Source organism: Hyperolius riggenbachi, chromosome 2, assembly GCF_040937935.1.
Source record: "Hyperolius riggenbachi isolate aHypRig1 chromosome 2, aHypRig1.pri, whole genome shotgun sequence".
Taxonomy (NCBI): domain Eukaryota; kingdom Metazoa; phylum Chordata; class Amphibia; order Anura; family Hyperoliidae; genus Hyperolius; species Hyperolius riggenbachi.
Window position 1 is genome coordinate 415,032,356 of NC_090647.1, and position 15,696 is coordinate 415,048,051.

Consider the following 15,696-nt stretch of genomic DNA (forward strand, 5'->3'; position numbering starts at 1 on the left):
GATCGCCGCATGGATTAGGTATAATAGGCTTTGTAATGTATACAAAGCCTAATATACAGGCTGCCTCCTGCCCTGGTGGTCCCAGTGTCCGAGGGACCACCAGGGCAGGCTGCAGCCACCCTAGTCTGCACCCAAGCACACTGATCTCCCCCCCTGCCCCCTGATCACCCACAGCACCCCTCAGACCCCCCCCCCCCCCATCTCCCAGACCCATGTTTACACCCAATCACTCCGCTAATCACCCATCAATCACTCCCTGTCACTATCTGTTAACGCTATATATTTTTTTTAACCCTAAACTGCCCCCTGCTCTCTCTTGATCACCCTCCCCCCTCAGATTCTCCCCAGACCCCCCCCCCACCCCCCCTGTGTACTGTATGCCTCTATCCCCCCTGTAATAACCCACTGATCACCCGTCAGTCAACCCCCAATCACCCCCTGTCACTGCCACCCATCACCACCCATCAATCAGCCCCTAACCTGCCCCTTGCGGGCAATCTGATCACCCACCCACACCAATAGATCGCCCGCAGATCCGACATCAGATCACCTCCCAAGTGCAGTGTTTACATCTGTTCTCTACCCTAAACACCCACTAATTACCCATCAATCACCCATCAATCACCCCCTATCACCACCTGTCACTGTTACCCATCAGATTAGACCCTAACCTGCCCTTTGCGGGCACCCAATCACCCGCCCACACGCTCAGATTGCCCTCAGACCCCCCCCCCCTTATCAATTCGCCAGTGCATTATTTACATCTGTTCTTCCCTGCAATAACCCACTGATCACCTGTCAATCACCTATCAATCACCCCTGTCACTGCCACCCATCAATCACCCCCTGTCACTGCCACCCATCAATCAGCCCCTAACCTGCCCCTTGTGGGCAATCTGATCACCCACCCACACCAATAGATCGCCCGCAGATCCGACATCAGATCACCTCCCAAGTGCAGTGTTTTCATCTGTTCTCTACCCTAAACACCCACTAATTACCCATCAATCACCCGCTATCACCACCTGTCACTGTTACCCATCAGATTAGACCCTAATTTGCCCCTTTCGGGCACCCAATCACCCGCCCACACGCTCAGATTGCCCTCAGACACCCCCCCCCCCTCATCAATTCGCTAGTGCATTATTTACATCTGTTCTTCCCTGTAATAACCCACTGATCACCTGTCAATCACCCATCAATCACCACCTGTCACTGCCACCCATCAGTCACCCCCTGTCACTGACACCCATCAATCAGCCCCTAACCTGCCCCTTGCGGGCAATCTGATCACTCACCCACACCAATAGATCGCCCGCAGATCCGACATCAGATCACCTCCCAAGTGCAGTGTTCTCTACCCTAAACACCCACTAATTACCCATCAATCACCCCCTATCACCACCTGTCACTGTTACCCATCAGATTAGACCCTAATCTGCCCCTAGGGCACCCAATCACCCGCCCACACCCTCAGAACGCCCTCAGACCCCAGCCCTGATCACCTCGCCAGTGCATTGCTTGCATCTATTTCCCCCCTCTAATCACACCTTGAGACACCCATCAATCACCTCCTGTCACCACCTGTCACCCCCTAGCACACCTACCCATCAGATCAGGCCCTAATTTGCCCCGTGTGGGCTCCTGATCACTCGACCAAACCCTCAGATCCCCCTCAGACCCCCTTCCGATCACCTCCCCAGTGCATTGATTGCATCTATTTTCCCCTCTAACCACCCCCTGAGACAACCATCAATCACCTCCTGTCACCCCCCTAGCACTCCTATCCATCAGATCAGGCCCAATACAACCTGTCATCTAAGAGGCCACCCTGCTTATGACCGGTTCCACAAAATTTTGCCTCCTCATAGACCACCTGTCATCAAAATTTGCAGATGCTTATTCCCCTGAACAGTCATTTTGAGAAATTTGGTTTTCAGACTACTCACGGTTTTGGGCCCGTAAAATGCCAGGGAAGTATAGGAACCCCACTAGTGACCCCATTTTAGAAAAAAGGCACCCCAAGGTATTCTGTTAGGTGTATGGTGAGTTCATAGAAGATTTTATTTTTGTCAAAAGTTAGCGGAAATTGATTTTTATTGTTTTTTTCACAAAGTGTCATTTTTCACTAACTTGCGACAAAAAATAAAATCTTCTATGAATTCACCATACACCTAACAGAATACCTTGGGGTGTCTTCTTTCTAAAATGGGGTCACTTGTGGGGTTCCTATACTGCCCTGGCATTTTAGGGGCCCTAAACCGTGAGGAGTAGTCTAGAAAACAAATGCCTCAAAATGACTTTGAAACTTTGTCTCAGTGTCCATGAACTATGTGTAGTGTTGATTGCATGGCAATGTAAATTGCTCCATTAACTCAGGGTTAAGGGTAGGGGCAGATGGCAATGCTTAATCCTTAGCGGTATGCCCGACACTGTGTCGGGCATACCGCTGTCTGTTCTCAGGAGTGCCCCAGGCTGAATAAATGTGCAGTAATAGCTACAAAACCTTCAGCTAGCACTAGGCTAGCTAGTAAAAGTGTCCGGCACCCCTGGATCCCCTGCCCTCCCCCCGTTTATACATTACCCTGCCTGGATCCAGCGATCGCGCAGCCTCTCAGCACAGCTCCGGTCTCTCTATGGGGAGGATCGGGTTTGCGCATGACATCATGACGTCATGTGCGATCCTCCCCATAGTGAAGACCGGAGCTGTCCAGGGAGGCTGCGCCGATCGCTGGAGCCAGGCCGGGTAATGTATAAACTAGAACAACACACTTGAATTTACAAATTCAACAAGAAAATACCTTCTTAGGAGGGGGAAAAAACGGGCTAAAATATAACTTTTAATTAGATATTTTAAAAATTGGGACATACTACTACCCACATTGGACAAAGTGATACAATTGGGTTGGCGGATGTATGGTCAATCGTTATCAGACTATCCTACCAATCTCCCATTGTAGTTCTATTATAAACCCCACACCAATAAACTATACATGTTTCGTTCCTTAAATTAGAAACTTTGTCAGGAGTGATTACTTATACTAAAGTGCCAGAGTGCAAAGTGCTAAAATAATAAAGACATTTATAACATCACAAAGTACACATATTGGAGTAGTAAGTAACATGGCCACTACCAGGGGGGGGGGGGGGGGGGGGAGTGCCGGACACTTTCACTGGCTAGCCTAGTGCTAGCTGAAGGTTTTGCAGCTATTACTGCACATTTATTCACCCTAGGGTACAAAGTTACATAATCTCCTGAGCGGCGTAATGCTCAGGAGGTTAAAGAGACAATGTAACATAAAAAATCCCTCTGTGGGATACTTGCCTCGGGAGGGGGAAGCCTCAGGGTCCCAATGAGGCTTCCCTGTCTTAGCTTAGGGAATTCCAGTGGTGGCTCCGCTGAAAGTCCCTCAACAAGGCATGACAAGGGTGTGCAGGCAATATTAACCTACCACGATCCTGTGCAGTCCCACTAGCGGCTCTCTGTTTGTGCTAAGGCAGAAAAAGCTGGGGCCGATCGATCCGCTCTACTGCGCAAGTGCAAAGGAATTAGTTTCGGCTATTTCCGCCTTAGGCCTCGTTCACATCTAGTCAGCGCAGATGGCAGTGCGATCAGAACGCAACGCGTACGATCGCATGCCATCTGCGCCGCTACCCGCTGCTGATCCCATCCATAGACAGTGATAGGATTAGCTCTGCGCTTGCGGGCAAAATGCAGGCAGCATTACGCAAGCGCATCGTACTGCTGCGCAGCGCAGTAGATGTGAACTGCAGAAGGGCTGTCTATGCCCTGCCCTTCCTGCGTGTCACCACGTCATACACGCTTCCAAATGCGCACGGAAGCGCATATGTGAACTAAACCTGAATGAAGAGCTGCTAGTGCGCTTACGCAGGATTGCGGTAGGTAAATATTTACCTCGCCGCTCTGGATTACCGGAGGACAGGGGAAGCCTTGTTAGGATCCACAGGCTTCCCCTCCCGAGGTAAGTATCCCCCAGACGGGGTTTTTTTTTATTACAGGTTTTCTTTAAAGGACAACTGTAGCAAGAGGGCTATGGAGGCTGCCATATTTATTTCCTTTTAAACAATGCCAGTTGCCTGGCCGCCCCACTGGTCTACTTGGCTACAGTAGTGTCTGAATAATAACATCAGAAACAAGCATGCAGCTAATCTTGTCTACAGATGTGCCTACATCTGAGGGCCCCATGATTTCTAGCTAGCTACGCCACAGCTGGCCTGACAATGGATGCAGTACACTAGCTCTGTCATTTTACTGATCTGTCCAGAAGCTCAGCCTAATGATTGCTTATAGATAGATAGATAGATAGATAGATAGATAGATAGATAGATAGATAGATAGATAGATAGATAGATAGATAGATATTCGCACACAGGAGCGGGAAAGTCCCCTGGCCTGCTCGCTGAGCTTTGTTCTCTCGGAGGCAGCAGCGTGTGTGTCTAATTCTGTGCATGTGTTTGTGTGTGGGTTTTTCCTTTTAAACTTCAAGCTTCCTGTCGGCTGAAATGAGGAGGGAGACGAGGAGCGTGTGGGGGAGGGAGGGAGCGTTATGAATTCAAGGCTTTTGCAGACAAGTGCCGGGAAGCGCCGCGTCTCGCTGAATCTCCCACGTTATCTGCTCGTCAGTCTGCTCAGCTCACACACAAATAGCGCGCTCTCCTATTCAGCACAACAAGCTCTGCCAGTCTCAGCTCAGCCCGCATCCTGTGCACGTATCTACACCATCAGCGCCTGCAATGTATTATGTTTGGGTTATGCAGCACAAGGGCATCTCTGGGTTAATACTGTGAAAAATAGACTTTCCCTTATTTGTTGACATTTCTAATTACGTTTTTAAAAATAAAACATTCTTATTATATTAAAACGCCAACACGTTCTGTGGCCCTGTATGTAACATAGGGTACATAATAATAGGCAATGGTATATATAAAATATAGGCATTCATATGTAATAAGGACTTAGTTGACATTAATTACAGTGACAAATGTAACAGGATGAACAAAATGTACTGCAAAGGCCAAGACAGTGAAGACACAAGAGCTAGAGAGTCCTGTCCAGAGCCGGGACAAGGTCTTTCAGCACCCAAGGCTGAGACACCAAAGTGCGCCCCTCTTTCCCTCGCACCCCGGCCTTCAGACACTGATTGCTATTAGAAGAGGTGCCCCAGGACCCCATGCACTTCAATCGTTAATTATCTGGCTTGCAGTCACTACTATGTATCCCTTTTTCTTCTTTCTCTCTGCTTCAAACACAATCGCATAGCTCCCAACTGTCCCTCTTTCGGAGGGACAGTCCCTCTTTGGGAGCCCTGTCCCTCTTTTCTCCTCATTTGTCCCTCTTTCAGGACTTTGTCCCTCCTTCTATGTAAATATTTATATTTCTCTACTAAATATATATATAGTTTTCTACTAAAAAATGTGCTTGACTCTGAATGTTATTCCCATCTTTTAAATTGATATATTACTAATTGTAAAATGTTAATATGAAGGAAAATGAACCAGGATAGAAAGGACCAGTGCGGTTTGAATTATAAAACAACATTTTTCTTATGAAATCTTTATGGTTTGCATGATTTGGGGGGGGGAGGGGGGTGATCGGGGGGGTGACAGGGGCATGGCTTAAGTCTTACCTCTTTCTCATCTCAAAAAGTTGGGAGGTATGCAATCGGGGTATGATAGCTGAGTGAGTTGTGCGCCCCCTCCTACACTGTGCCCTGAGGCTGGAGCCTCTCTTGCCTCTGCCCGGCCCTGTCTGCATATTTGTATATATCTCCAATAGTATTTAAATTAATATTTTTATTTTCAGAAAATTAAAAGAAAATATATGCTCCATACATACACCCCCCCTCAAACTAAGTGATTTTCCTGCAAGTCTCCTCCCTCTGGATCCCTGTCTCATGTGCCCAGAGCAGCTTGAGCTAAGTGCCCCCTTGACCCATATAACTATGCTCCCCGCTGCCACACCCAGCTGAGCTCTTCCATACCGCCATGGAGGTTAAGGGCTCTTTCACACCAAGACGTTGCGTTAGATGCGACGTTAAGGTCGCATAACGTGCCCCTAACGCAACGCATGTTAGCTTTGAACGTTCTATAGAGCCGCGTTATGCGTCTCTTCAAGCGTACGTGATGCATACTTTTTGATGCATACTATCGAACGAAAACGGCGCGTGCGTCAAATTAAAAAAAAAAAAAAAAAACAGTACTGAGCATGTGCAAACATTCGAACGCAGCCAAATACGAGTATAACGCACAGAACGCTGCACTTTCATTTACCGTGCTGCGTTATACTCCAACGCAACGTGGGCACTGTGAACAGCCCATTCATTTATCATTGCTGTCAGTTGGGCTGCGTTACAGGCTGCTCTAACGTGCGCCTGTAATGTCCTAATGTGAAAGCAGCCTAACAGTGTAGATTGTTTTATATGCATAGTAGTCTTTACAATTGTATGTGGCTTTCCTTGTCCTTTTATACCTATATTAGATTTATTAATTGGATATTATTTATTTGTACAATACTGTATAAGAATTGACAGTACGTATGTATATACAGTAATAATACGCAGGTAAAAAATTACAATTATCTAAACCAGCAAATCCACCAGTCAGGAAAGTGCAGTATGGCCTGGTGCACACCAAAAACCGCTAGCAGATCCGCAAAATGCTAGCAGATTTTGAAACGCTTTTTGTTCCTTTTCTTTAGCGTTTCAGCTAGCATTTTGCGGTTTTGTGAAGCGTTTTTGGTGTAGTAGATTTCATATATTGTTACAGTAAAGCTGTTACTGAACAGCTACTGTAACAAAAACCGCCTGGCAAACCGCTCTGAAGTGCTATTTTTCAGAGCGGTTTGCGTTTTTCCTATACTTATCATTGAGGCAGAAACGCATCCGCAATCCAAAATCTGCAGCAGCCCAGGAGTATGCGTTTCTGCAAAACGCCTCCCGCTCTGGTGTGCACCAGCCCATTGAAATACATTACCCTAGCGGATCCGCACCCGCAAGCAGATAGCAAACCGCAGCCGAACCGCTCTGGTGTGCACTAGGCCTATCATTGTGCGGCATTTTGCAGTGGTAAGCTGCCACAGATCTGATCTCCTGATTTGCTTGTCCTGTAATCTTTCTTTTTGCCTCAGTCCAGAGCACTCATTGTATTTACTGAATGGGAGATGAGAGCCTCCACTAGCACATTCTCAGCCTTTCTTTTCCCTACAATAGCTGGCAGGGGAGTCTGCCAGGACACTAGCTAGCATGTTTGTGTTTGCTTCAGATTTAAAGCCTCATACACACGCTAGATGAAACTTGGCCGAGCTGGCTGGTAGCAACTGCCTCTGCAGAGAATCTGGCATGTGTACAACAGCCCTTAATGCCCCCCAATGCCTCGGCCAGCGATCAGCCTGGCGGATCGATTCCAATGAGCGCCAGTCAAGAGCAGTGTTCTCCTCGCTCACCCCGCCTGCCACGTTATGTCGCTCTCATGCCGCTCTGTCAGCCCTCCCCCCTCCTATCGCAAAGCAACAAAACACGGCCTGCAGACTAGCAACGCCTCTGTACAGTGTCAGCCCTGCAATGTTGCCTGAAGGATCGTGTACTGAGATCTCTGCTGCTGACATGTCTTATACGTGAACCAGGCTTAACACATGCTAGATGTCAGAATAACAGCAGCATACTGTGCGTTTACTGGACAATGTGTTTACAGTTGCAGTGAAGCTTGCTGCATATGTTCTGTATGTTTCACTATATGTGTCACATGGCACTTCGAATGCGACTGCCTAATTGAGCGTGTGTACAAGGCAATGGTCGACACTTTTATCTAGCTTCCATATTTCTAAATTTGATAGTCAGTGCTTTAACCATTGTACTGTTGTTATCCTATAGCAATGGTCCATAGCTCCATTCATTTGAATCACATGGCAATTGAAGTACAGTAGTGTGATTCCTACTTTTCTAAATCTGGTAATCTGTAAAGTGACATTATTTTGAAATAAAAATCACACTTTTCTGGGAAACCGCTTGTTCTGTTGTGTTTATACGGTAAATAGGCGTTCCTCACACACTGTGGTAATGTAGAATTCATTGTGTTTTCTTTGTGATAGGGCCTCTTTAAGCTGTGTGAGGATCGCGGCCCTCTAGGACTGGAGATTGCAGCCCTTGCTTAATCAGCTGCAGACACAGGCACTACTAGTCCTCATGTGAAATAAGATTTACTTGGTCTTTATGGAGATGTGCACGAGGAATGCATAAATGGATGTTTACTGCTGGAAAATGCTCCAAGGAACACGTGGCTCGGCGCAGCTAAACAAGAGCATAACACGAATCCCGGAGCTGCAGTGTCTGCACGATTCAACCACTTAAAGGTACACAGCAACTGCTTCTCATTATTTTATGTCAAGGCCACAACCAAGTTCTGATGTATCCATGGTGAGAATTACATGAAGGCTTGGGCTTCTAGCAATTTCCATTATAAATGAATCTGATGTGGCTCAAACCAAACAACCTTGCTTGCTTTGTGGTTTTTGTAGAACAGACACACTGGCCTCAATTCACTAAGATTTATCAAACACTTTATCGAACGTTTGATACTTTACCTCATGTGTAAAATCTAATTTTGAATTCACCTAGGTGGTATAGATTTAGTGAATGTTTTATCGATAAAACATTCGATAAATCTATAACATCTAAGTGAATTAAAAATTAGATTTTACTCATGAGGTAAATAGTCAAACGTTTGATAAAGTGTTTGATAAAGCTTAGTGAATTGAGGCCACTGTGTGGTAGCGTGTTCAACCATATAGGTGTAATGTTGACAACTCATCCCTTTAATTACTGACACATATAAATTATACAGGTCTTGAGACTAGTTAGAGGGTGTTTAGGCACAGATTATGTTTAAGTATTTATTATTATTATTGATTTGATGAAACACCAACATATTCCGTGGCGTTGTACAAAGTAAGAAACAAACATGGGGTACATAATAATACAGACAAATGGTATACAAATGGTGGTGACAAAATACAGAATTGATACAAAATACAGAATTGATACAAAATACAGAATTGGTAATTACAGTGACAAAAGTAACATGATGAATAAAATGTATAATTAATTCCAAGACACAAAAGGATGAGAGAGCCCTGCCCTTGCGAGCTTACAATCTAAAGGAATAGGAGGGAAACAGGAGGTGGGGTAGTATACAATAAGCATACCTAGAGGTAGTGTGTTTGAGGCTGCATTTCCACTTGTGCGGTGGGAATCGTCGCAGGAAAAATTCGCATGCGGATGCGAATTTTGCATGCGGGTCTATGTGAATTTTCATGTGAATTTTCATGCAAATTCGCTTGGATGACGATGTATGCAAATTTAACCATGGCAGTGCTGGTGTGATTTTCCATTGTTTCTATGCGAATTCGCATGAAAATTCGCATACCCAAACCACATGCGAATTTCCAATTAAATACATTGTATGCGATTCGCATAGCGGTATGCGAATTCTGATGGCTCTGCCATGCGAATTTTTTCTGCACAGAAAAACGCATAGAAATCCTGACAAGTGGAAAGTCCCATTCACTTGTATTGCTATGCAAATTCGCATGCGAAAAACACATGCAAATTTGCGATAGTGGAAATGGGCCCTTAGGATATCTAGTAAGAGTGCACTTGGCCTTAGGGCAAAGGAAGAATGGCCTAAAGTAGAGCGTATATTTATCGGAAAAAGTGAATTTTGAGCGTTTAAAGATAACAAAAATTGGAGAGTGACCGATGTGTTGTGGAAGGGCTTTCCAGAGAAGGGGTAAAGCACTTGGAAAATCTTGCATAAGCAACCCAGGAACCTACGTAACAAAGATTTAACCACTTCCCGACCACCCATAGGCGGCGGAAAGTGGCCCGTGCATGTGTACGTGCATGCCCCCCAGCGACACCCGCGGATATATGGCTATCCCCTTTTCTGCAAAACAGGTCATTTCAAAACGTCTGTTTTGCACTGAAAAGTGCAAAGAAATGGTGTTTTAAACTTTCAGTTTTACAGAAAGTGATTACAGGGATGATTTGGCAACCCTGTGTAGGTGTGAAGGAGCTACCATAGTATGATTGAGGTGGGCAAGCGAGACAGTCCATAGGTAACAGTTCTCCAATCACAGCCACATCTAGTCTACATCTTGAAGCATTCTAGTTGGCCAAATAGTGTGGGCATATTATGACTAACACCTATCTGAAACATAGCAGTTCAAGAGGGCGCTGTCCTTACATTTTTATTAGCCAAAAGCAGTGGTGTAGCAATAGGGGGTGCAGGGTTTGCAACCGCATCGGGGCCCTTGGGCCAGAGGGGCCCTCCGTCAATGGTTTGGGATCCAAAACAACTTGTCTGTAGAGTGATTGTTCCAAAAGCCATGCTTAAAATGATATGTGAAGGAAAGGTTGTTCAGCTATTAGATACAGTAGGGTGTTGTACTGTGTTAGTCAACATGGTGTCTAGGGCTAGGTTTCAGGAAGGGAATAATGTCCTGAACGAAGCAGGTAAAATGGGCACAAATAATTTGGGCACCCCCATAAACTGAAATTCAATTTCTGGCTATGGAGGCGGCAAGGAATTTGGACACCAGAGTTCAACTATTGTATAGGTGATATCAGGCTAGCATATAGGGGGAATGCCTCGTTAATAGGCGCTCAGCCACAGTATAGCGCCAGGTGGGATTCTTAGAGTACTGGAAGTTCGGCTACAGAGGGTGGTTCAGCACTGATAATGGATTGCCTACTGTAGTAGAGCTGAGGTGACAATGTACAGAAGTGTCACTAACCTGCAGACTATTGACGTGTTCTGTTGCTATGTGGGAAAAAGGGGGGTGGAGGGCTCTCCATGGTCCAAATCTGGCCGTCATCGGGGGACGCGGTACACACACTAGATTCTGACAGACTCATTTTCGACAAGTTTTATCTAGCGTGTGTACGACGCTTAAGTTTAGTTGTCATGAAAGGATTGATGTTAGGGGAGGAGAATAGGGGTAGGTGTCCGAAGGGGGTATTCATTTGTATGAATGAGATCAGCCAAATGATGGGGAGGGAAATGAAACCAAATCTCTTACCCAATACCTGGTGCCAAAGCTGCCTCACAACAGGAATGCACATACCCAGGAGGGGGCCAGTGTCTAACATAGCTTAACATTCCAGCCTGCTGAGGGACATAGATTCTGCGCGTCTAACTCTCACAGCCACTGCCCAAGTGTCACATGACAGCCTTGTTTTCACATTTTCTGTATGCAGCAATCAGTAATCCGTTGCTAAGAGCTCTGATGGCCGAAGAAAGAGAATCCCACAAGTGGTTATGTACAACCGAAGAGGGATTATATAAATGCTGACCCCCTCCCTCTTCCAGGTGCTGAGGTTTTACATAAGCATTAGCAGCTAACCTCTCTTTTATGTACAGTGGCATATCTTGTTATACAGAATGCACATATTAGTGTATTATAATACTACTGGATTGCTTTCAAAAGTGAAAGTTTGTTACAGGTCTACTTTACAAGGAAATTCCAATTTTGTAGAAAACACTCAGGTCCTTTGGTTAGGATCTACACAATGCAAGCGCTGATAAAAAACCTTGTTTCAACTTGCTTACTTTGTTTTTATGTGGATATAAAGCCATTTATTCCACAATGAATGTTCCCAACAGAAAATTACAGGAGCATTATAGCTTAACTAGTGACCTTAGCCCGTTTAATAATGGGCTCAAGATCTGCCACCTGTCAGCGCACATACGTGCGCCGCGCACGCGCACGCCTGGCCGGCCCCCTGGCTGTCCTGATCCTGTCCCAACAATGGCTGTCCCTGCAGCACATGCGCAGTAGCGCAAACGCAGGGACACACACACACGGACAGGACGCAGAGACACAGGGGTTTTATTATATAGGATGGCAATCAATGGATTTGTCCAGATGTGGAAATTGGTAACAATGGGTCCTACAGCAAGATGGGAGTTTCTGAACTGTTTCTTGGAACATTCAAAAACATTTTAAACTTGGTAAGTTTTGGAAATTCCTACTTGGATAGATTGGAGTAGCTGTAGCCGCTGCATACTCCCCTTCTGCAGAGTCTCTGCTGCATATCTCCGGCTCCTTATGCATGTTATGTGATCGCCAGGTATGCAAGCAAGGTGGGAAGAAGGTCTTGAGGGAATGGGGTGTGTTTGGGAAGGAGTGGGGAGCAGTGGCTAAAGCTTAGACTCCATGTCATTTTTTGCTAGGCATTGTTACATTGTTATAGTTGCATTAAATTCCACAACTACTTGTGCAGTATATTTAATGGCATTTTATAATGAAGGTGGTGTTTCCATTTAAATATAAGTTCGTGCTTCTATATCTTCTTTTTAATCATACTTGTTTTTATTTTAGAAAGTATTAATTTCTTAAATCTTACAGAACAAGTAGTAAAACATAAGAAAGAATTGTACAAAAGGGACATCAGATACAAAAGTATAAATAAGAGGCATTGAACATGGAAATGTCCCAATCAGCTTCTATCCAAGTGGCTTGAGAATAAATAAAGAAAGGTAAACTATAAGAGTGCAAGAAAATAAACTCGGAAGTGGAGAATTATGGACAGGAAGGTGGTAATAGGGTAGGCCCTAAGTAGGGTAGATAATAGAAGGCTTTAGATCCACTTTCTCGAGTCAGTTGTAGGAAGAAGGAAGCACTAGCTAGGAAAGAAAGAATAGTAATTTTCTGTATGAGAGCGTAGGAAATAATGGAGTCACACCAACTCTCGTCTGGCCTATGATATATAGTAGGGATGAATGGTAGATGGTAAGGGCCCAGTAAGACTGCATATGGGCAGCACAGTGGCGTAGTGGTTAGCGCTCTTGCCTTGCAATGCTGGGTCCCTGGTTCGAATCCCAGCCAGGTCAACATCTGCAAGGAGTTTGTATGTTCTCCCCGTGTCTGTGTGGGTTTCCTCCGGGTACTCCGGTTTCCTCCCACATCTCTAAAACATACAGATAAGTTAATTAGCTTCCCCAAAATTGGCCCTAGACTACAGTACATACACTACACAATACATACATAAACATAGGACTATGTTAGGGATTAGATTGTGAGCCCCTGAGGGACAGCTAAGTGACAAGACAATATACTCTGTACATCGCTGCGGAAGATGTTGGCTCTATATAAATACTAAATAATAATAATAATAATAAGAGTAAGTTGTTCCATGGTGTTTGTTCAATTGGTTTTGTGGATGACCTCTGAGATATCTGGAGGGGCTAGATTTTTCCAATTAGATGCTATGGCTAGTCTAGCAGCAGTTAGGATATGGGTGATGAGACGGTTAGTGTATTTGCTAGTTTTTCTCAATGGTTTACCCAGGATCATATTTAGGGGGTCTAAAATGATTGTAACATCGGTTGTTGACGTGATGAGATCTTAAACTGCTGACCAAAAGAATAAGATCAGGGGGCAAGACTAGAAAATGTGCTCAATAGTACCTTTGTTATTACAACCTCTCCAGCAGAGATCTGATGAACCTGGGTATACCTTTGCTAATTTGTCAGGTGTGAGGTATCAGCAGAAGATAATCTTGTATATGTTTTCTCGAATCTGAGTGCATAATGAAGAATGCTTGGCGTTGTCCCATATTTCAGACCAATCTTCCGGTGAGATGGAGATTAATAGTGAGTTAGCCCATTTAGACATGTATTTGTGAGCAGAGGTCCATGACCCTGATTTCGTATGTAAGATGGCATAGATCTGGGATATTAGACCCTTTTGATGACGAACCTGGTTACAAATCCGCTCGAAGGGGGATAGAGAAGGGGCTGACTGTGGCTTTGTCAGGAGGGATTGGAGGAAATGAGAAATCTGATTATATTACATTAGCAACTGGGGCGTGTGAATTTTTCCTCTAGATGAAATTTTTGGTGTACTTTACCTGTGAGTGGGTTAAGCCAATCATTAAGGTTGAAATATCCCAGGTTATACCATCTAGTCATAAAGGATTTGGAAAGGCCTGGGTAGAAGTGGGGGTTGCCCAGAATTGGGCATAATGGGGAGGGTGATGACCTCAATTTGGCTGAGTGGACAGAGTTTTGCCAAATGTGGAGTATGAATTTGATGGTGGGAAGTAGATCTTGATAGGATATTCTAGGTTGAGGGTGTGACCATAGAAGGGATGCCAAGGATGTGGGGAGTATACTGGTTGCTTCAATGAGACCCCATTTAGTGAAAACTTTAAGTTTAGACCATTCAGGTAGTTGGCGGAGATGTGCGGCCTGGTAATAATATCGAAGGTAAGGGACACCTAGACCACCTTGTTCTCTGGGAGAGAGGAGAATTGATTTTAAAACTCTTGGGTGTCTGTGGTTCCAAATACATTTGAGAAAAGCAGATTTTAAATTTGATAATTGGGATGCAGGTACTAAAACTGGAAGGGTCTCAAATAGATATAGAAGGCGAGGGAATATGTTCATTTTTAAGGCATATATGCGACCTAACCAGGAGATCTTACAGGAAGTCCACTTGTGTAGGTCTTGTAATATTTTTTGAAAGAGAGAGGGGAAGTTGCGTGAATAGAGTGGCCCATATGCAATAAGTTTTTTCCTAGGAGATCATTTTCCATCTTCGATTTTGAATAACTTTTCATCACTTGCAATGGAAAAATAACCAAAAAGTAGGTGAAAAGGTACTATAAAAATTATTTTGAGTATTTTTTTTTTACTTCCTGGTGATTTAAAAGACATTTTATTGACAAGTTTGAAAATATCACCTAGGAGAAAACTCAGGTGAAAAAGTGAATTGCATATGGGCCAGTGTGTTATATGTAGGAGTGAGGTGGATTCCCAGATATTTTAACCACTTGAGGACCGTGGTGTTAACCCCCCTAAAGACCAGGCACTGTTTATTAAAATTGGCCACTGCAGCTTTAAGGCCAAGCTTCAGGACCGTATAACTCAGCACACAAGTGATTCCTCCCCACTTTTCTCCCCACCAACAGAGCTCTCTGTTGGCGGGGTCTGATCGCCCCTCCCCCCCCCTGTGTTTATTTTATTTTTTTTTAAATAAATATTTATTTGTACTTTTTTAATATTTATTCTCCTTTTCTTTTTCTTTTCAAAATCCCCTCCCTCCCCCCAGCTGGCCAATCACGGCGGTCGGCTGTCATAGGCTTCTGCCTATGAGAGCCGATCGCTCTCTTGTCCCCCAGGGGGACAGCCGTGTCACACGGCTGTCCCCAGTACAGCGCTGCTGCTGATCGCAGCGCTGTACATGTAAATACACAGCGGTTTTGGTGGGCGGAGCAGAGCTCCGCCCTCAGTCTCTGAGCGGCGATCGCCGCTCGGAGACTGAAGGCGGAGCTCCGCTCCGCCCAAGCGGGAGATGCACGCGCAGCGTGCGTGCGATCTCCTGTAAACTGCTGCCCCAGGACTTTACGCCAATCGGCGTTAGCTGGTCCTGGGGCTGCGGCCACGCCCATTGGCGTGACGCGGTCGGCAAGCGGTTAAGGAATGAGTTTGCCATCTATAATTGAAGCTAAAGGGGATGAGTAGATACATCTTATAGAGAGAAAGGAATCTGTGAAGCCTTGGTGGTTTAAGACATGGAATAAAAAGGGCCAGTATAGTCTGTCAAAGACCTTCTCTGCGTCTAAACTAAGAAGCAGAGAAGGGTGGTTTGATCTGTTCATTATTGAAATAAGATCT

The 15,696-nt window shown here is 45.0% G+C and overlaps 1 protein-coding gene across 2 annotated transcripts in view; it reads left to right on the forward strand.

Annotated features, from left to right (window-relative positions):
* BCOR (BCL6 corepressor) overlaps positions 1 to 15,696 on the forward strand; it is a 337,930-nt gene that overhangs the window by 144,663 nt on the left and 177,571 nt on the right. For both annotated transcript variants that reach the window (XM_068269861.1, XM_068269862.1), the window contains one exon: positions 8,108 to 8,368. The gene's annotated coding sequence lies outside the window, so the exon portion shown is untranslated. The remainder of the gene's footprint in view (positions 1 to 8,107; positions 8,369 to 15,696) is intronic.